Source organism: Papio anubis, chromosome 9 (genome assembly GCF_008728515.1).
Source record: "Papio anubis isolate 15944 chromosome 9, Panubis1.0, whole genome shotgun sequence".
Taxonomy (NCBI): domain Eukaryota; kingdom Metazoa; phylum Chordata; class Mammalia; order Primates; family Cercopithecidae; genus Papio; species Papio anubis.
In genome coordinates, this window is record NC_044984.1 from 88,316,808 (window position 1) to 88,338,763 (window position 21,956).

Below are 21,956 nucleotides of genomic sequence, written 5' to 3' on the forward strand. Positions count from 1 at the left end.
TGTAATCTCAGCACTTTAAAAGGCCAAGGTAGGAGGATCACTTGAGGCCAGGGGTTTGACATCAGCCTGGGCAATATAGCAAGATCCCATCTCTAAAACAAACAAACAAACAAACAAAAACCACTACCTTAGACTAGCATAGTGGCACGTGCCTGTAGTCCTAGCTAATTGGAAGGCTGAGACTGGAGGATCTGTTAAGCCCAGGAGTCCTAGGCTGCAGTGAGCTAGGATCATACCACAGTACTTCAGCCTGGGAGACAGAGTGAGACCTTGTCTCTAAAACAATAAAATAAAATAAAAAGGAGCAAGGAAATGTCAGGCAATGATTCATAAAAGGACAATGAAGGGTACATTCTGAGAATGGAATCCCATAGGCCTCTCCAGGAGGCTTCTCAGGATGTGACAAAAGGGTGATCCAAGAGAAAAAGCAGCCAAGATGGAGGCTGCAGAGTCCCAGCCTCAGAAGTAACACACTAGCACTTCTGCTACAGTTTTTTGATCACACAGATCAACACTGTCACGGGCAGGAGGGGACTAAAAAAGGGTGTGAATACCAGGAACGGAGGCTCATTGGGGACTGTCTGGGAAGGCTGGCTACCACAGTTCCCCAGAGACAGGCAGAGGACATAAGTCAAATAACAAAGTTCTGCATTTTATTAACTGAGCCACCATCCAATAACCTCCATTACAAGTTTTAACTAAAAATGAATAGAAGCCATAAGGCCTAAGCAGAATCTCCTACTTCTTCCTGAATCTAAACCTTGGGATCTTAGTACCTTCTTAGAAGGATGCATAGAGGAAAAATAACAAAATTGATAGAGACAGGAGACAGTCAGAGGTCCCTGGTGAAACCCCTCCTTCAAGCCTAAAACAGCCTGAAGGCTGAAAAACCTGACTGCTGGTCCCAGATGAAGCCTACTATTTCCTGACTGATTCTTTCTGAGTAACGCCCACCTGCATGCAGGGAGGACACGGGGTGGAGCCTCGGGAAGTTCATGGAATTTGCAGCCAGGAGGAGCCTGGCCTCTCCTGTTCCTGTGTGGTGACCTGGGATACAATCTGTGAGGTGGGAATCCTGCTAGCAGGATTTTCTCTCACTTTGCAGATAATTATGTTCCCTTTTATCTTTTTGCCCAATAAATTCCTCTCCTCACCCTTCTATGTGTCCGTGAGCCTAATCTTTCCTGGTTGAGTGACAAGAACCTGGTTTTAGCTGAACTAAGGAGAAAATTCTGCAACAAAATGACAGAGAAAATAAAGTGACTTATCTCCTTAGTCACTTGTATGAGGAGGTGGCGAATCGGAGAGGAGACTGAGTGCACTTGTCCACCCAACTGCTTAGAGTGGGACAGATGCAGAACCATTCCGGAGTATGGCATCTCTGTCTACTAACTACAAGCTTCTATCTCTGGTCCCAGACTCTGACCAATCAGATTAGCAACTCCTCTTCCCTTGGGTTGGGGGCAGGGATGCTAGGAAGAGGTGGGAATGACATGGGAGAAGGACGCACAAGTCATTTCTCTTGTACAGAAGGTATTGTCTTCCCTGTTTTTCATATAAGGAAACTGAGATGTGGAAAGATTAACTGAAGTTTGGTGAGGCCTGTTTCCAAGAAACAGACCGGGACTGAAAATCCCAGCTTTTAAATTCAGCCATAGTGGTCACATCAGGTCAAAGACACCGTAATTGCTGCTGAACTTGTGGTGAACTCCAGATTTATCTTTTAGGCATTTCTTCTATGTCACAGGTATTTGGGTTATCCATTAAACCAAAGAGCCTCTTAAAGAAATAGAAACATGGGAGGAAACTTGGAAACATTTTTTGTGATCCGTTCTTTGCAGAGATAAAGAAACTGACATCCCTGGGGAATGAAGCCTAGGTCCTCGTACCCCCCTACCCCAGTCTGGTGCTTTTTCCTCAGTGGCACTGTGGAAGGGTTGTTGAGTATGTGTTCCCTCAGAGGCCGACTGGAACCTTCCTCTTCACCAACTGAGTGAGAGGCAGGTGAGTGTCATGAAAAGAACAGTTCTTGGAGCTGGAAGCCCCCAGTGAAGTCCCAGCTCCATTCTGTATAATAAGCTTGTGTGATCTGGGTATACTGTCCTCAGTTTCTTCTTTTGAAAAATGGGTATAATGAAATTTGCCACCCTCTCAGGATGGTTGTAAGGATGAAAGAAGATACTAACTATGAAAGATCTCCGTAGGGGCCAGGCACAGCGGCTCAAACCTGTAATCCCAGCACTTTGGGAGGCCAAGGCAGGCAGATCACTTGAGGTCAGGAGTTTGAGACCAGCCTGGCCAACATGGCAAAACCCTGTCTCTACTAAAAGTACAAAAATTAGCCGGGGATGGTGGCAGCCACCTGTAATCCCAGCTACTCGGGAGGCTGAGGCAGGAGAATTGCTTGAACCTAGGAGGCGGAGGTTGTAGTGAGTCGAGATCATGCCATTACACTCCAGCCTGGGTGACAGAGGGAGACTCTGCCTCACATAAAATAAAATAAAGATCTCTGTAGGATCCCAGGTGCTGGGCAAAGGTAAGGAATCAGTCTTTGTATCTATAAGATATACAACTGCCAAGCTAAGATGGCCGTGCCTCTAGCTGCTGCTGCTGCTGCTGCTTTTTTTTTTTTTTTTTGAGACAGAATCTTGCTCTGTCACCCAGGCTGGAGTGCAGTCACATAGTCTTGGCTCACTGCAACCTCCACCTCCTGGGCTCAATCCTCCCACCTCAGCCTCCCAAATAGCTAGGACTACAGGTGCATGCCACTAAACCTGGCTAAGTTTTATATTTTTTGCAGAAATGGGGTTTTGCCATGTTGCCCAGGCTGGTCTCAAACTCTTGAGCTCAAGCGATCTGTCCACCTTGGCCTGCTAAAGTGCTGGGATTACGGGTGTGAACCACTGCGCCCAGCCTGCCTCTTGCTTCTTACATTTCACTGCCTGGAGAGTTTATCAACTCCCCACCCGTAGGCATTTCACTCCCTCCTCCTCCCATGATTTTGTTTCACCTGATGGTAGTTCAGCTGAATTCTGGAGACAGGCGGTTCAAGTAATGGGAGAGGTCAGTGACTCAGTCTTCTGTGTGGGATGAGGTTTTCCCTTCCCCATGACCACAAGAATGAGCAGAGTATGTGGATCTTACTTTGAAGGAACGAAAGCAAACAATCCTATCATTTAATAGGAGCTTTAAGAACTTTAGCAGCATGGGTGAGTGTGGTCATCGAGACTGTCTGGCAACTGCCCCTGCTAACAGTGGAGATTTATTATCATAGAAAATCATTTCAATCTGCGGAGGTTCCAAAGGGACCATTATATGGTCATGGGCATAATTAATAGCAGAACTGTTTGGGAAGGACACTAATATTTATTCACTGCCTACCACGCGCAAGACAGAGAGTAAGGTGGGAGGCTGGTGCCATTCTGATTGTGCAGAAGAGGAAGCTGAAGTTCAAGGAAGTTAGGTGGGTTGCCCATGGTTATGCTTATAAACGGTAGTGTGAGGACTTGAATCCAGATCTTTGCACTTCCTGTAGTGTAACACAGGGAGGGTTCAGTGCATTTTAAATCTGCTAGTTTATCTCTTTTGAAAATGAGAGAAAATGTGTGGGGAAATATGAGAATTAAAATAGCTTAACCAATCATCCAAAGGTCACAAAGCCCCAGAATTTGGAAACCTTGGGGTAAAAGAGAGGTCAAAATGATGATTAAAAATGAAAAATCAAAGTCTCAGCTTCTCCTACCTCTTGACACCAGGCACAGATACACTTTTAATGACAGCCCTTTTTCAGACATTGCCATCAGCAGGAGATCTCAAAGCCAGGGCCACTAATGAGTGGAGGGTAAGGAAGGTCACAACACAGAGGATGCAAAATAAGGATTTGAAGCCATGTCCATCTGGCAAGAAGAAATTAAGCAAAACTCAGAAAGTTCTTAAATACGTAGAAGGAGACTGTGTTTCACAACTTCTACAAACAAATTCCAAAATACGTAGACTTCTAGGAAGCAGAGAAGTTAGCAAATTGCCAAGGTGTTAATAGTCAGTTCTTGGTATTGTTAGAGCACAGTTTGATTTGCACATCTGACTGAAATACTTGCTTTAGCAAGCACACTCTTTCCTAGTAGTGCCTCTTAATGTTTCTACTAAAAGGCAACTCATCTTTTTGATGGCCTGAGCACTTTAGTCACAAAAATAAAATTTATTGAGCACATACTACATGCCTGGCTGTGACTAAGGCACAGGGGATACAAATGAAAACAGAATTACACGTTAATGTTCATAGAGTTTCTAGCTGGATGGGAAAAGCAGTCAAGTCAAGCACAAGGAATTATGGCATGTATACTTCATGTATAACATGAAGGCAGGACAAGGTGCCCAGGGAAATGCAGTAGATGGGTACCTAACTCAGTCTTGGAAGGCCAGCAAAAGCTTCCAAGTTAAAGTGCCACCTGAGCTGAGACCCAAAGGATGAGTGGGAGTTAATGGAGTATATTTTCAATGGAAAGAGAAACATGCACAAAGGGATAGAGATGAGAGAATGGGGTGTGTCTGGGGAACTGAAAGAGATTCAGTTTGGACAGAGTATTAAGAATAGAGATGGCAGTCTGAGCGTGGTGGCTCACGCCTGTAATCCCAGCACTTTGGGAGGCCAAGGTGAGCAGACACGAGGTCAGGAGATCGAGACCATCCTGGCTAACACGGTGAAATCCCGTCTCTACTAAAAATATAAACAATTTAGCCGGGCATGGTGGCAGGTGCCTGTAGTCACTCGGGAGGCTGAGGCAGGACAATAGCGTGAACCTGGGAGGCGGAGCTTGCAGTGAGCCGAGATCATGCCACTGCACTCCAGCCTGGGCAACAGAGTGAGACTCCGTCTCAAAAAAAAAAAAAAAAAAGAATAGAGATGGCAGATAGATGGGTGGGGGCTCGCCTTCTATACTGTGAAATATATATATACTCTATATATATACACTATATATATATATATATGAAATATATATATACTATAATGTGAAAGCATTAGGGCTTTATCCCAGCTGACTGTTGTAAGGGTTTAAGCATGAGGATGAGATGATCATATGTGTGTTTTAGAAAGATCATCATTCTGTGCATATGTGTTTCAGAAAGATCTGTTTGGGGATTTGGAGCATACAAGGCAGGGTGGGGAGGGCAAGACCAGTAGCAGGAGACCCAGCAGCTGGAGTTGCTGTCATCCAGACCAGAGATGGGGGTGGTCTAGCCCAAGTCAATCCATTAGAGCAGGAGAGAAGTAGACAGATTCAAGAGCTCCTTAAGGGGTAGACTGAATCAACCACATCTTGAGATTGTTGTAAGATGTGTGGAATGAGGTAGGGAAGCAATCAAGAATGGCCTTCAGGTTTCTGGGCTGTATGGCTGAGGATACCAGCTCCTGGACAGTGGAACCCTGCAGAAGGAGCAGGTTTCAAAAAGGTGTTGAGGAGCTCCATTTTGGAAATGCTGCTGGAGCAGTGGTGGGGTACAGCCATGGGAAGCTGTTCCATAAGAACCACCGTCAGAATCTCAGGAGAGAGATCCAGATGGGTTGTGGAATTGGCAGTCATCGGTACATGGATGGCAGTTGATGCCAAGGCTGATCTCATGTGACAAGGCTAGCTCCAGCAGTCCTGTCTTCAAAGAGGGTCTGGAAGCTCTCACTTTTTCCTGGTTTGTGCTTGTCAGACCATATGCAAGTAATTAAAACAGGACATTCATTCACACGCCTCTGTATGCCTTTTAGTCTCCCTATGTCTCCAGGCTAGTAGGTGAGGTACATAGAGAGATGCCATGCACATTTTATATAGGACCAAGTTCATGCAATGCCAAGCCGTGACACAGCCCAGCTCAGGTTCCTCCAGGTGCTCTTCTCACCGCTCTGTAATTCCTCTGAGGTCGCCCTTAAGAAAACACTCAATTCATAGATAATCATGACAGGACTGAAATTCATGATGACAGATAAAAGGGGGCATCCTTTCTACCAGGCTCAGTGGCTTTTAGCCTCTGCCATCCTCACCCCCTCGCCCTTGCCCTCCACTGCAGCACTTCCCACCTGGTGTTGGCTCATCTACCCCCAGCAGGTCTCAGAGGAAGGGCTGTGGCTCCATGGCTCCCAAGTCTCTGGACACTTGGCCAAGTGAGGGTTGTAAGTCATAGCCCCATCAGGCCCCAGCTGCTCAAAGACGCAACCGGAGGTTATGCTGTAACATAAAGAGATAGTCCCGGAAGTGATACCATAACATAGAGACATGGCCAGTAAATGGGGAATGGGAGAAGAAGGAGCTTTTCCTGCTGACCCAGGAAATCATGGCACCATGGAGAGAAGGTAAAGGGGAGATCAACAGGGCTTGGGGCTTGGTTTTGGTTTTGTTTCTGAGCAGTGAGATTCTCTTTCCAAAAGACAACTTGAAGGGAACTCCAGTATGTAAAATGGTTTTTTAAAAAAGACCTGCCCTAACAAAAGTAGGAGCCCTGGGGCCTGAGCCAGCTTCCTGCACCTCACCCCGTACGTACTCAGTGCCGGCCTCCGAGCAGCTTTCTTGCAACACTTGAAAACCGATAGTTTAGTCCATACCTTCCAGGATGGTGGGAAGTACACAAATTTGAAATCATGGAATTACAGTCAAATTCCCCTGGGTTTAACTCTAGCCACACTGTTCATTAGCTGTGTGAATTTTGGATAGTTTATTTAAGTTTTCTGAGCCTCAGATTTATCATCCGTAGAATGGGGAGGAAGTACAGAATTGTCGTGAAGTAAGAGAAAAAATATAGAAAATATTGAGCGTTGTGCTCAGCACTGAGTATATTCTCAGTACATGGGAATTGTTGTTATCAATTGCTACACATTTGGATATTTCTAGACAAGCTGGAAATTTGGATTTTAATAGATGGGCTAGAAATTGGGATTTTTATAAGAATCTCCAAATTTTTAAATGTTGGCAGGTAATTTTTAAAAATGAAAAACATTGTATGAGCTCAATAAGACGGGCTCCCGCAGTCAGTTTGGGACCTCTGGAATGGATGGGTGCAGGAAGGAGGTTAGATCTGGAGGGGAGGGGCAGGGGCAGAGCTTGGGGCCCTGGGCGGGGCTTGTGGGTTTCAGTCGTGGGTAGAGACTGGCCCTGCCATCCTGCTGTAGGGTAAGGCGTTTCTGTGGATGGTCAGAACAGTTTTCTCCCCCGGCCTGCTGAGATGGTGCCAGGATTCACAAACCAAAGGCCTCTGGTCCTGGCTCTTCCCAGTTGCACTGGATGAGGGCTTCTGCATGGATCCTGTATTTGTTTTAAAAATGACTATTGTGTTCATCATGCATATTTTTGGTTTTTAAAAATATTACATTAACATATCAGTAATCTTGATTACTGAGTTGCTTTGGTGTTTTTTCAGATTTTGTTTCACTCACCCTAGTCCTTATCCTAAATCCCAGCTCTGAGTTGTGGATTAGTGGATTATCCATGTAGTCAGCCCTTGCTGCAGCCTCCCTCCCCACAGCTGCCTGCGGGGCAGGCAGTCACTCCCACAATGCAGGTGGGTGCTGGGGAAGGCAGGCCGGTTTTTGTAGCCAAAGCAAAAAGTCTCTAAGGGGAGACTTAGGGGAGGAGGAACACGTTCCAAAGACAAACAGGAATTATTTCCAGAATCTTTATTCTTTTGGATTCTTGGCGCTTCTTCTTTCTCTTTTTAATCAGAGAATGCACAGACTGGCTTCCAGGGGGTCCACTGTGACTCACAGCCCCCCCACTTTACACATTGTATTCCCCCTTTGTTCCATCAGGAAAGGTACAGAGATTTGGTTCAAAGGAGCTCAGTCATCCCAGGAGAAACCACTTTCCTTGAAACATCTTTTGTCTGAGGCTTCCATATATTAACAGCACTGATCTGGAACTGCCCATGGGGCCCAGCCCTGCGGCTTCCAGGTCAGGGCCCAGGGTGTGTCTGGGAAACCATAGTGAGGGCTGGACCGCTGCTCACCCACAGAGGAGGCAGAGCAAGGCGGGGCACTGTCCCATCTGCGGAGCAGGGGTGGCTGCAGGGCACACCCGCAGCCTAAAGCTGTGCTCAGAGCCCCATGTTAGTGTGCTTCCTCCACCCCCAGAAATCTCAGCCGCCCCTGAACTGAAGGGCAAAGCTGGAAGTTTGGCAGAATCAGTAGGAGGCCTAGATGAGCTCAGCTGTTTTGGACATGCAGTTAAAAAGACCTATAATTGAACTCTGTACCCTCCACCCAGATTAAGAAATTGTAAACCAAAACTAAAATTCCAAGGCCCCCCAGCCATCTGAGTGGACTTTCTCCTCGGCCAGGGCCCTCTTCAAATTTAACCTGAAAGACTGGTTCAGGCCATGATCGGAAGTAGGGGTTGGATGTGCCTCATTATATTATACCTCTCCAGCATTCACATCCACACAGACTTTAAGTCTGGTAAGAAACATTTTACAACCTATTCTGTCTGAACCCTGCAAATAAGAACTTCGGTCTCCACAATCCTTTATCTTAACCCAGACACTACCTTTCTATTGATCCCATGTCTTTAGATAAATGCAACCAATTGTCAACCAGAAAAATTTTAAATCTACCTATAGCCTGCTTCCAGTTGTTCCACCTTGCTGAACCAAACCAGTGTTTTCTTTTGTTGTTTTTTGTTTTTGTTTTTTTGTTTGTTTTGTTTTTTGAGACCCAGTCTCCCTCTGTCACCCAGGCTAGAGTGCAGTGGCACTATTTGGCTCACTGCAAGCTCTACCTCCTGTGTTTCTCATGCCTCAGCCTCCCGAGTAGTGGGGACTACAGGCGCGTGCCACCACACCTGACTAATGTTTTGGCATTCTTAGTAGAGATGGGGTTTTGCCATGTAAGCCAGGCTGGTCTCAAACTCCTGGCCTCAAGTGATCCATCTGCCTCGGCCTCCCAAAATGCTGGGATTACAGGCATGAGCCACCGCACCTAGCCCAATGTATTTCTTAAATGTATTTGATTGAAGTCTCATGTCTCTGTAAAATGTATAAAACCAAGCTACAGCCTGACCCCCTTGGGCACATGTTCTCAGGATCTCCTGAGGGCTGTGTCATGGGCCCCACTCATATTTGGCTCAGAATAAATCTTTTCAATGGCCGTGTGTGGTGGCTCACCCCTGTAATCCCAGCACTTTGGGAGGCCAAGATAGGCAGATTGCTTGACACCAGGAGTTCGAGACCAGCCTGGCCAACATGGCAACCCCATCTCTACTAAAAATATAAAAATTAGCCAGGTGTGGTGGCACATGCCTGTAATCCCAGCTACTTGAGAGGCTGAGGCACAAGAATCACTTGAACCCTGGAGGCAGAGGTTGCAGAGAGCAGAGATTATGTCACTGCACTCCAGCCTGGATGACAGAGCGACAGTCCGTGTCAAAAAAAAGGAATAAATCTCTTCAAATATTTTACAGAGTTAGACTCTTTTTGTTTACTCTGGGATGGGGACTGGGCTATGCAGGGAGGTGTGCGTGCACATACTTATGTGTGTGTGATGGAAGGGGTTAACACCCAGCTATTTGCAGACCACACTAGGTGCTACGCACATATTACTTCATAGTCAATCTATTATTATCCCCATTTTAAGACTGGGAAAACTGAGGCTCAGAGAGGTTGGAGAATACGCTGAGGTTCAGGAAGCTGTCATAGCTGAGCTGAGACTTGAAAGCAGGTCAGATTTCAGAATCTGGGCTCCTCGTACTTCCCATCACACTGCCTGTCCCTTACTCCCCCCGACCTCCTTGTCCTCTCTCCTGCCGATTCTCCCCTTCCCTTTCCAAGAATATCCTGTTTTACCCACTACTGTAATTACCAGTGTTATGGTTATACTTTCTGTTATCCATTTCAAGGATGTCATAGATTATGGTTTATCAAATGCTCCCATGAACAAGATCTCATTTGGTCCCAACAAACCCTGTGAGATAGATGGGTGAGTATTAAACCCACTTTGCAAAGGAGAACAGAGCTCAGAGAGGTTGAAGATATATGTCATGCACAAGGCCCCTGCTCTTCTGTCTCCAAATCCAGAGCTTCTTTGCTCACCCTGCTTTACGGAGCTCCTTCGAGGAGACCCTGCAAAGCCAAAGTAAAATGTGTGCTGATTGGCAGGGACACCCAGTGTCTGTGAAACTGGATCTTGATTTTAAATTTTAATATTTTGATATTTTGTTCATCCTGGATTTGATATCAATTTTCACTTAAAAATATTGCATTAAAATATTATTTATTTGATTATTGCGTTTATTTGGCACCCTTAAATTTTGCACCCCAGGCAGTGCCCCCACTGACCTCACCCCAATCCCAGCCCTGCCCCTGTCTGTACCGGTGTAAGAATTACATTGTGATTGCAACTGTGATGTAAGCACGTGAGAGTGTTTTACAACAGTGCGGAGTCTGCCTGCCTTTTCTGACCCTTCTTTGTTCCTTTGTTTGGTTCAGAGAGTCACTCCCCTAATCTCCCTTCAAGGAACCCTGTCTGACTGGCATGATCTAGTAGGAGTGGGTGGGCACCTTGTTGTGCCAGGACAGTAATGCCTGGCCTTTCTTCCATGGGGCCCTTGCTGTTAGCTGGTGGGAGCTCTCAGTGCTTTGGGCAAGTGAACATAATGAAGCCTTTTTCTGGAAGGGATCATTTGGGAATAAACTTTCATGGATACCTTCTTGCTCACACCATCCGCTCCCCCGTGCTCCCCCTCCAGCCCTGTTGGCCACTAGGGAAACAGAAGGAACAGCTTGATCAAGGTTTTTCCTAGAAAAGCCTTTTGATGGGCCCATTATGGAAAACGAAGCTGTTTTTGTTTTCTTTGATTAATCACAGTGTCCTGTTTCCCAAAGCAAATGTGGCCTTAGCTCATCCAAAAGAACACAGCCTGTGCTGTAAAGAAGGGCTGCAGCCGCCTGGTGCTTGACAAGGTCCCCAAGACGGGAGGGGACACATGTAGCCCTGTCCTCCAGGACTCGGCTCTTCCTTTTTCACCTTCCAAGGAGCTCAGGTTATCAGTTTCCTTTGTGTTTTTCTGCCAGTGTGAACAGGAGAAATATTAGCCTTTAGAGATTTCTTTACAGTTCCTTGAAAGCTGGAGGGGTGAAATCAGCCAGAGAATTATATAACAGCAAAGCTCATTTAAAGCAACAGTGTCTTTCTATAGGGCTGTGGTGATTCCTTACCAGTTTTTGTTACTAACTACAAGGAAAAGGATGCTAATTTTGTGTATAAAGTAGAGGAGCATTCCCTTCCCTCATTACTTTCTGTTTGTTCATTGGACGGACACAATTCCTAGGGTGTTGATTTAAAAAACAAAACAAAACAATCTGAAGCCTCTTTCAAGGAAGACTAGGGGAAATCATGTACATTAACCTCAGGCAGACACAGCCTACTTATTCTTGTTAGAAATCAGAAGAAAAAAAATAAAGAGAAAAGCTTTCTAAAGCATTTGTTTATTTTAATTTAAGAGCCATGGGGAATTTTATAAATACTCGGCTAAATTCTTCAAAGGGAGCCATGTTCTTTAAATTTAAGCACTAGGCTGGGCGCAGTGGCTCACACTGTAATCCCAGCACTTTGGGAGGCTGAGATGGGCCGATCACCTGAGGTCACGAGTTAAAGACCAGCCTGGCCAACAAGATGAAACCCCGTCTTTACTAAAAATACAAAACTTAGCCAGGCGCGGTGGCACGTGCCTGTAATCTGAGCTACTCTGGAGGCTGAAGCAGGAGAATCGCTTGAACCTGGGAGGCAGAGGTAGCAGTGAACTGCACCACTGCACTCCAGCCTGGGTGACAGAGCAAGACTCCATCTCAAAAAAGAAAAAAAAAAAAATTAAGCACTACATCACCTATTCCTACATTGTTTGACCTAGAGCTTAACTGCCTCTCAAAGTGCATCACACACATTAGCTCAGCTGATCTCCATACTCCCTTGATTTGACCTTCTCTTTCTACCCATTTTAGAGATGAGGAAACTGAGGCCAAAGGATTCTGTTACTTGCCTGGCTTCACAACTCACCTGGAGATTCTGAGCTGGCATCTTCCTCTCTCTGCCATCACTCTAGACCCTATCCTCTTTCCTCTACACCAGTGGTTCTCAACCAAGGGCGATTTTGCCTTCCAGGGAACATTTGACAATGTCTGGAGGCGTTTTTTAGTTATCACAATTCTGTGTATGTGTGTGGGAGAGCGGGGGGCAGGGGATAATGGTGACATCTAGTGAGTAGATACTAGGGATGCTGCTAAACCTACAATGCTCAGATGGCCCCTAACAAAGAAGTATGTTGTCCAAAATGCCAATAGTGCAGAGGCTGAGAAGCCCTGGTCTGTACAGAGCTCAGCAGTCCAGGGCAATTGCCACCTCTGGGAGTTGCCAAGAGCTCCTCTGCCCAGCAACAGGCTTGGCCTGTCTCCTGTGGCTGCCACAAGAGTTAAAGCCACTGTCTAGAATGCCCTTTGGCAGTGGCCAAGTGTCCCCTGCGGAGCTGACTGCGGGACATGCGGTGCATCAGCCAGAGCTGATGTGTTTTATAATTTATAGTCACAGGGCGCCTGTCTTCATTTAGCAGCAGGCCTGCTGGCAGCCTCCCTGTCAGGGAGGAAGCAAGTTCCACAGAGGCCCACAGCCCCTGCCAGCTGACAGCCCGTGGTATTTGGGGACGGCTGTTGCTCAGAGACACCTGGGAATAGGCCGGGGCCGTGATGGCGCTGAGCACTCGGTCTCCCCTTCAGACCCATCCGTCAGCAGCGATCCCTGCCAGAAGATGGCCTATTGAACATTTCCAGAAATAGCACAGCCAAGCCTGTCAACTGCTTTCTTGGAAATACACTCAATAAGGATGGCAGTCCTCCAGCAGGGAGAGCAGAAAGCCTGGCCTGGATCAGGCTGCCGAGAAACGGCAATGCCTGGCTACCGGCCATGTCAGTGCCTTGGGAAAGGGGAGCAGTTCTCATGGGACTTCCCAAGCCCTGCAGCCTCTGAAGTCACTTCAGAATGTTCTCAGTATGGAGGGAGAGAGTCATACCTTGCAGAAGGCCTTAGGCCCTGCCAACTTCATCTAACTCAGTGACCTGCACATCTTGCTGTTTGTTCAGACACCACGCAGACAGGAAGGCAATGCAGGCTTGGAGGCAAGGTATTAACTGTCAGCAGAGAGACACCTTTGCATCATCTGGGGAACATTTATTTGCAGTCCCTCCTCTTGTGAGCTTCACTCCCAAATAGAACCAAAGGAGCATCAGAAGAGGGAGTATTTTCTTCCCTATCCTTCGATCATTCCGAGGATATAGGAAATACAAGGCAAAGATGTCATATTGAAAGAAAAGCTTGTAATTTATACTCCTCCCCTCCCCACTTCCTGCAGAATTAACTTTCCCTTAACTTCCCTCACAGGAGCCTGACATTGCTGTTGGAATTCAGCCACCCTGAGAGCCTCTGCACCCCGAGCTTTCTCCAATTTCTGGGATGGTACGGTGATGGCAGGGCTTAAGAGTGCCCTAAGAAGGCCAGCTGCCTTCAAAAACAAGCTCCTTCAAGATGTAGGTGTCACATAAAAGCAAAAAACAAAAACTCTCTGCAATTTGGGGTGTTCAGGAAATGTTGATTAATCACATTTTTTAAATTATAAGAGACTGCTGCATGTGGTTGCTTACTCCTGTAATCCCAGCACTTTAGGAGGCCAAAGTGAGAGGATTGCTTAAGCCCAGAAGTTCAAGACCAGCCTGGGCAACATGGCGAAACCTCACCTCTACAGAAATATCTAAAAATTAGCCAGGTGTGGTGGTGTACACCTATAGTCCCAGCTACTTGGGAGGCTGAGGTGGGAGGATTCCTTGAGCCCAGGAGACTGAGGCTGTAGTGAGCCATGATAGTGCCACCGCACTCTAGCCTGGGTTTACAGCAAGACCCTCTCTCCAAAAAAAGTATAAGACAGTTACCAAGTTTATTATAGGGAATTCATGAGACCTGGTTGTCTTCCCAAGAGCCACCTCAGGACAAATGTAATTTGAAACTCACACTGAGCTATAGGTGGAGGCAGGGCTGTGAGAATACAATACAGGATGCCCAGTTAAATTTAAATTTCAGGTAAGCAACTTTTTTGTGTGTGTAAGTATGTTCCAAATATTATTTATCTGAAATTCAGATTTAATGGACGTCAGGTGTTTTGTTCAATCTGTTCACTCCAGTTGGGGTATAAATTGATCTAGTTGTTAAATTGCTAACAGGGAACACTAACATATATTCAATACATATGAAAGACCATACCAGTTAAGAGAAGAATAAGGAGATTAGCAGTGAAGAGGGAAAGCGAGAGAAATACCAGGAAGAAAGGGAGATGGGCATAGCGAAGGAGAAACAGTTCCAAATGAAAGAGAAACCGGAAGTGCTGGAGAGAGAGAGGAAAACAGGAATGTTTCTGAAGAACTGAAAATGTCTGATAAATTATGACTGTTACACAGAGAGCCATCTCCCTGGGAAATGCTGTTGAGTTGGCTAACCACTGTTCCTGGATCTGCTGCTCTTTGTTCTGTCTGCTAAAACCCACAGTCACCACTAGGGAGAAATGAATCTCTAAGCCACCGTACCATTATCTGGGTCACTATTACCCCGGGCTCAGGTTGTTAAATAAAATTTACAGGAGGCCATTGCTTTGGACAGAGTCCTTGCACTGGGCTCCAACAGACCAGAGCAAACCAGAATAGTGTCACTCGTGCTACCCGACATGTGCTCAAACTGAACTTTAAAACGGGCCTGCCGGGCGCGGTGGCTCACGCCTGTACTCTCGCACTTTGGGAGGCCAAGGCGGGCGGATCACAAGGTCAGGAGATGGAGACCACGGTGAAACCCCATCTCTACTAAAAATACAAAAAAAAAAAAAAAAATTAGCCAGGCGAGGTGGCGGGTGCCTGTAGTCCTAGCTACTCAGGAAGCTGAGGCAGGAGAATGGCGTGAACCCGGGAGGCGGAGCTTGCAGTGAGCCACTGCACTCCAGCCTGGGCGACGGAGCGAGACTCCATCTCAAAAAAAAAAAAAAAAACAAAAGGGCCAGTTTTTCAAAAATCAGATTTACAGCAACCAACAGAAAGTGAAGTGGTATAGTTCGTCTGGGGTGATACTTGAGGTTCACTGCCTCATGCCAAAGAAATCGAGGACGCAGACACACACACAGTGAGTTTAACAGGCGAAAGAAAGAAAACAGGTCTCTTCCCTGCAGAGAGGGGGATTCCCGAATGGGTCTTCCGGTTCCATGGTGGAATGCACAAGGTTTTATAGACCATCTCGAGGAGGCGGTGTCTGATTTACATAGGGCCCAAAGATTGGTTGGACCAGGTGTGTTATTTACATAACATGCGAAGAGGATGACCACGCCACCCTAATCTTTTATTATGCAGATGGGTTCTCTACCTGACTGGCGCCATATTGCCTGTTCCCTTACTGTACACGTGGTGACAAAGAAAAGGGAAGATGTAGCCTCCATGTTGAACATGCCTGGCCCCCAGGTAGCCTTTTCCTATGGGCACAGCTGCCAGCATTCATCCGTGCAGGCTTCCAGTTTGCTTGTCTATGTTTGCAGCTCCAATTTTCAGGCCACTCTCTGTTAGAAAAGAAATTATTTGGGGGCTGCTTTTTATTAAAAGGGTAACCTTGCTGAGGACTCTCTTACCCTCACCAACTGCCTAATTTCTTTCTAGCTCCTGTATCAAAAGGGTCCCCATCCACCTGCACAGGCATGAGAGGGAAGGCCCCTCTGTATAAACCCTATAAGGAAAGTAACTTTGAAATGACCAAGCCACTTCTTGTTTCTTGATCTTGCTATCCCCAGCCTTTTCTGCCCCTCCATCTGCTCAGCTCTTCAGAGCGCCCTTTCTATTTTACAGATAAGATGCTGCCTGATTCACAAATCAATGATAAAAACCAACCGGACCTTTAAACTCAATGTGTGGAAATTTTGTTCTTTGACAGTGTGAAGCCACATCTGAGGCTGCGTCCAACTCCAGAACCTAAGAGCCCTCGGGCCCTCCCCCACTTCCCACCTCCACCCCCGCTTCCCCTGCAGACTGCTGTCATTCATGGATTGAGGATTTTCAAAAAATTGGGATCTAAACAACAAAATGGATTTGGTTGCCACCATTCTATGAAATTTTTTTGTTGTTGTGGATGATTCAGAAAACCTTCAACAGCTTCTTTCGCCTCAGGGTCAATGTGTTTGAGGGGGAGAGTTATTGTAGGTCTATATGCAGACAAGTGAGGTTCCTTGAATTATAAACACCCTTATTCCCATCCCCACAGGTGGCAGGTCAGGTTGGCTTAACCCAAAGGGAGAAGCCTATGTAGGCTGGGGGTAGGTGCGGTGAGACAGGAGGCCTCCCAAGGAGGGGCCTGTAGTAGTTAGGCCTGCCATCACCGTGGATGCCGTGGAATTGAAAAGATGAGACAAGCAGGACCCTCCTCTTAGGGACCTGTAGGGGATGGACTGGTGGGAGAGGGTCCAGCGTGGAAATAAAGGAAAACCTTGAGTCCCATTAAGGGAAATTCTAGGCACCTAGCTAGCCCTGAGGAGCTTAGCCCCATGCTTAGACCCTAATCCAGATAAGCAACTTGATAAGCAAGAAGGTAATAGTTGTCTAAAACAGGCTGGGCACAGTGGCTCATGCCTGTAATCCCAGCACTTTGGGAGGCTGAGTTGGGTGGATCACTTGAGGTCAGGAGTTTGAGACCAGCCTGGCCAATATGGTGAAACCTTGTCTCTACTAAAAACACGAAAATTAGCCAGGCGTAGCGGTGCATGCCTGTAATCCCGGCTACCTGGGAGCCTGAGGCAGGAGAATTGCTTGAAGCTGGGAGGCAGAGCTTGCAGTGAGCTGAGATGGCACCACTGCACTCCAGCCTGGGCGACAGAGACTCCATCTCAAAAAAAAAAAAAAAAAAGAAAAAAAAAGTAACCTAAAACAATAGCCGAGGAAGCCAGAGTCACGGGATGCTTGGTTCCCTATAGAAACTAAAGATAGCATCTTAACATGCATCTCTGAATTGTTTTTCAGAAACCTGGACTATCACTAAACCCATCCCCCCACGTATAGATCTCAGATAAGGGGGAACTAGGAACTGAACTCTGATCACCGTACTTTGTTCTAAATTTCTTCCTGAAGGGCCTAGAGAAAGTCACACCCAAAGAGGCAGAGCTAACCTTTATTTCTGCTGGTCCCAAATTTTTAAACAAAGCTTCTTTTTCTTAACCAGTTGCAAATCAGAAAAGCTTTGAATCTACTTATGACCTTTAAGGCTTCTGCTTCAAGATATCCTGCCCTTTTAGGCCCAAACCAGTATGTAACCTGGGTATTGATTTATGATTTTGCCTGTAACTTCTGCTTTCCTGAAATTTCCACCTGCCTTTAAAAACGCTTACCTGCAAGCCATCAGGGAGGTGGGGACTTAATGCTTATTAGTTGCCTGGTTCTCCTTGCATAGTGCCCTGCAAATAAACACCTTCCTTTCTCCCACTGCAAACTTTGGTGCAGATATCTGGTCTTGCTGCACTGGGGAAGTGGACTTCAGTTAGATTCTATAATATACTAAAGGGGCTGCCTTTGATTACCTGGGCTGGGGAGTAGGTCTCCCCATAAACTCCAGTGAGGAACAAAAGAGACACACTAAATGTCTCACCATGCTAAGACCTCATTCCAGATACCTGTAGATATCTAGGCTGTCGATTTGGAACATCACCATTGCAACAATATGGAGCATCTACTCTGGGTCATCAGGCAGAAAGTAATTTATATTCATGATCTCAATTGATTCTCAACAACTGAGTCAGGAAAAATACAGCGTGGTCACAGGAGAATAGAAAATTCCAGGAGCATTTTCACATGCCTTGCAAAAAGGAAACTCTGGAAATAACTACAGAAGCTAGGGGCTGATAAGACCCTGAAAAACCAGGGTGTGGGTCAAGCTGGCTAAGACTAACTGGACCCAACATAGTGCTGGATTTGACCTAGATTTCTCCCAAGACCTCATTATACCCTCACCCACCAGCGCCATGACAGTTCCAGGAACACCCATATTTGGTGTAAAAATGGGTGGCACTACAGTTCCAAGAAATCCTCACATTTTTCCAGGAATCTTTATGAATATTCCACCCCTTGGTTAAAGAAATCAATAGTGATAGGAACCCCAAGCTCCATGTGACTCTCTCTTTTGAGTATGCCAGCACTCCCTTGTCTTGAGTGTGTACTTTTGCTTTGCAATCAAGCTCTGTATCTAGCCAGGCACAGTGGCACATGCTTGTAATCCAAGCACTTTGGGAGACTGAGGCAGGAGGATCACTTGAGTCCAGGAGTTTAAGACCAGCCTGGCAACATGGAGAAACGCCATCTCCACACACACACACACAAAATACAAAAAGTAGCTGGGCATGGTGGTGCACACCTGTAGTCCCAGCTACACAGTGGGTTGAGGTGGGAGGATCACTTGAGCCTGGGAGGTCGAGGCTGAGAATATGCCAATGCACTCCAGCCTGGGCGACAGAGTGAGACCCTGTCTCAAAAATAAAAATAAACAAATCTCCATACTTTCACTGTTGTTCAACTCCTCCTTGAATTCCTTCTTATGAAAGTGCCAAGGGCCTGGATACTGGCTAGAGTCAAGGTCCCACCATTGTTTGGGGACCTCTCCCAGCCCACCAGTTTTACAACTATCTCATGTTGTAGGAATAATATTATTCGTATTACTACAACATTGCCCGAAGTCAAGAGATGGAGAAATTAGGTCAGCAAAAAGTTAAGTCGTTGTCTCAAAGTCAATTGATTAGTGAGTGTTGGGGCTGCGATTTGTCTCAGGGATGCCTCTCTCCCAGCCCAGGGATCATCCCCAACCCTCCAGTCAGACTGCCAGGTTCAAATCCCAGCTCTATCGCTCACAAGCTGTGTGGCCTTGGGTAAGTTACTGAATCTGTCTGCATCTGTTTCACTGTGTGAAAAGTGGTAATAAAAATAGGACCTAGCTCATGGAGATGCTGCAAGGATTTAATGAAGGCTGGGTGCAGTGGCTCATGCCTGTAATCCCAGCAGTTTGGGAAGCCAAGGTGGGAGGATCACCATGGGCAACATAGTGAGACCTCCACCTCCACAAAAAGAAAATTTAAAAAAATTAGCCAGGCATGGTGGTGCCACCTGTAGTACAGCTACTTGGGAGGCTGAGGCAGGAGGATTGCTTGAGCTTCGGAGGTCAAGGCTGCAGTGAGCTGTGATTGTACCACTGCACTCCAGACTGGGTGACAGAGAAGGACTCTGTATCCAAAAGAAAAAAAAAATAGATTTAATGAGTGAGAACTAAACTCTGACTTTTTTTTCCTCTTGCCCAAATTCCTATCTAAGGGGCCTGGGGATTCATGCCTTAGAAACCATAAAATCTCATTAGACAGGTTTTATTAGCCATTTTTGTTTTTAACTTTTTTTTATTGTGATGGGGGGCTGGTCTCAAACTCCTGGGCTCAAGTGACCTCCTGCCTTGACCTCCCAAAGTGTTGGGATTACAGGTGTGAGCCCCCACATCTGACTGGGTTTTATTAATCTTATATAATGTGGCTTACTTTACAACCTGACTCAGATATAGCATCACATGACAGATAGCAGACCCTGAAGGAAACCAAAATATTTTACCCCAAAATATATTTCCTTGATGTATTTTGAAATGGCTGCCACAGGGCCAACAGATTGAAATGACTTTGCAAATCCATCTTTTGTGGGGAAATTTTGCATCTGTAGCGAATCTCCATTAATGTAGCTAGGACTTTCTCCTTCTAGGTCTTTCCCTGGTTAACTGAGAGTCTGACACCTTTAAAGTCTGAGAAGAGACATTCACTATCCTCTCTGAGAGCTGCCACCTATAAGGTTCATCTACATAACAAGAACCTTGGTCTCCACAACCTCCTTATCTCAGTTCAGGCTTTCCTTTCTACTGATTTCAAGGATTTAAATCAAGCTTTGTGATGTCATGCTTCTTGGGCCAATCCAGTGTATACTTTGCATGTATTGATTTATGATTTTAACTGCAATTCCTGTCTCCCCAAAATGTCTAAAACCAAACTGTAACCTGACTGGCTTAGGTTTCCTTTCTCAGGTCCTCTTGAGATTGTGTAACCTGGGATGAAGGTACTCACATCATCTTGGAATAAACTTATTTAAATATATTTTGGCAGAATTTGGTTTTGCCATCAACATAAGTTTATAAGTGTAAAGCACTTAGGACATGTCTATCACATAGAGAACAATAAGTATTAGTGCTATTATTATTCCTATCATTGTTAGTGTGATTTCAGTTATTTCCAAGAAATGATATGAGCCTGATGGGCCATCAACATTGTCCTTGGGAGGGTGCGGCAGAAGAGGCTGGTTCCACCTCTGCTCTGTTCATGTTAGTGGTGGTGAATCCATACGGTCTGCAGCAACCTCAATTCTCGCCCTTTCAGAAGAAAGAATTTGACCAAGGGGCAAAAGGCAAAGGGAGAGACCAGGGCAAGTTTTAGAGCAGGAGTAAAAGCTTATTAAAAAGTTTTAGAGCAGGAAAGAAAGGAGGTAAAGTACACTTGGAAGAGGGTCAAGTGGGTGACTTGAGAGATCCAAGTGTCCTGTTTGACCTTTGACTTGGGGTTTTATACATTGGCATGCTTCTGGAGTTTTGCATCTCTCCTCCCTTGATTTTTCCCTTGGGCAGGCTGTCCACATGCACAGTGGCCTCCCAACATTTGGGAGGGGCCATATGTGCAGTGCGCTTCCTGAAGTTGTGTGCACGCTCACTCGAGGCATTTTTCCCTTATCAGCTGAGCATTCCTAGAGGAAGGTCATATACCAATTAAACTCTACCATTTTGCCTCTTAGTGTCCATCTTGAGCCCACTTGCCCAGCTCCTGAGATCTTATTGGGAAGCAGCTGATCACCCACTTCAGGTGTTTTCCATCTATCGGAGACTGCCAATAGGTCTATTGGGTGCTATCTGTGATCAATTATTATTTTAGAGAGACATTTTAATAACCACTCAACCACCACCTGATGGTCGCCTGACATCCCTGGGGAGGGAGCCCTCTCCTGCCATGCTCATGTCTGCCTAACTGCCGACTTTAACAGTTTTAGTTTTTGTGGTTTACACATGTGTCATTGTCCAGGCAACATTTTAATATTCTTATACTTGTGAACAAGGTACAGGGGCTTCCTTAAGTCTACCAAGTAGTTATTCACAGAAAGATGATTCAGAAGACTCAGTTTTTCTGAATTTACCTTTTATCTCTGCTTGTTAATAATGACTCTATTAGTCAGGCTGTACAGTGAGGCTAGACAAGGCTGTAGTAACAAATAAAGCCCTGAAGTCACGATGATGTATCAGAACACAATTTTTTTTTCCCCTTCTTAGAATGTCTAGGAAAGCTTTCCTCCATGCATTGACCCAGGGATCTAGGCTGTTTCCACTTCGTGGCTTATCAAAGGCTTTCATGGTCACAGCCAAATGAAATGAGAGAAGTGGAGGGACTCTCCTGGTGATCTGCCTTGACCTACATTTACACACTCCTCCTCTGTTCAAAGTCCATTAGTCAGACTTGTCACACGGCTCCAACCACAGCAGGTGAGGAAGTAGGAGGAACACATGGATTTTCTCTTCCCAGCACCCTAATTGTCTCTACCTCAATGCACAAACCCAGCTTATAGCCCCAAGTACAGAACCGCTAGTCGCTTTATTAATTAAGTCATGAGAACCTTTTTCTTATTAATTATGGTCATGTATTTATTTGACTGAGACATAGTTAATTCATTCACTCTTTCAGTAAGTATTTGTTGAGTATTTCCTCTCTACCAGGCACATTTGGGCCCTGGGGATAGGTCAGTAAGTGAAACAGAACAAAACCACTTCCTTCGTAGAACTAGCATTCCAGTGGGAAATTGTGAAAGATAGATAATTA

The 21,956-nt window shown here is 45.9% G+C and overlaps 1 long non-coding RNA gene across 1 annotated transcript; it reads left to right on the forward strand.

The window, feature by feature from the left end:
- The first annotated feature begins 233 nt into the window (after nt 1-233).
- Nucleotides 234-13,586, forward strand: LOC116268912. Its single transcript, XR_004176158.1, has 2 exons — nt 234-2,004; nt 13,400-13,586. It is a non-coding gene; the product is annotated as an uncharacterized LOC116268912 (long non-coding RNA).
- Nucleotides 13,587-21,956: the final 8,370 nt, after the last annotated feature.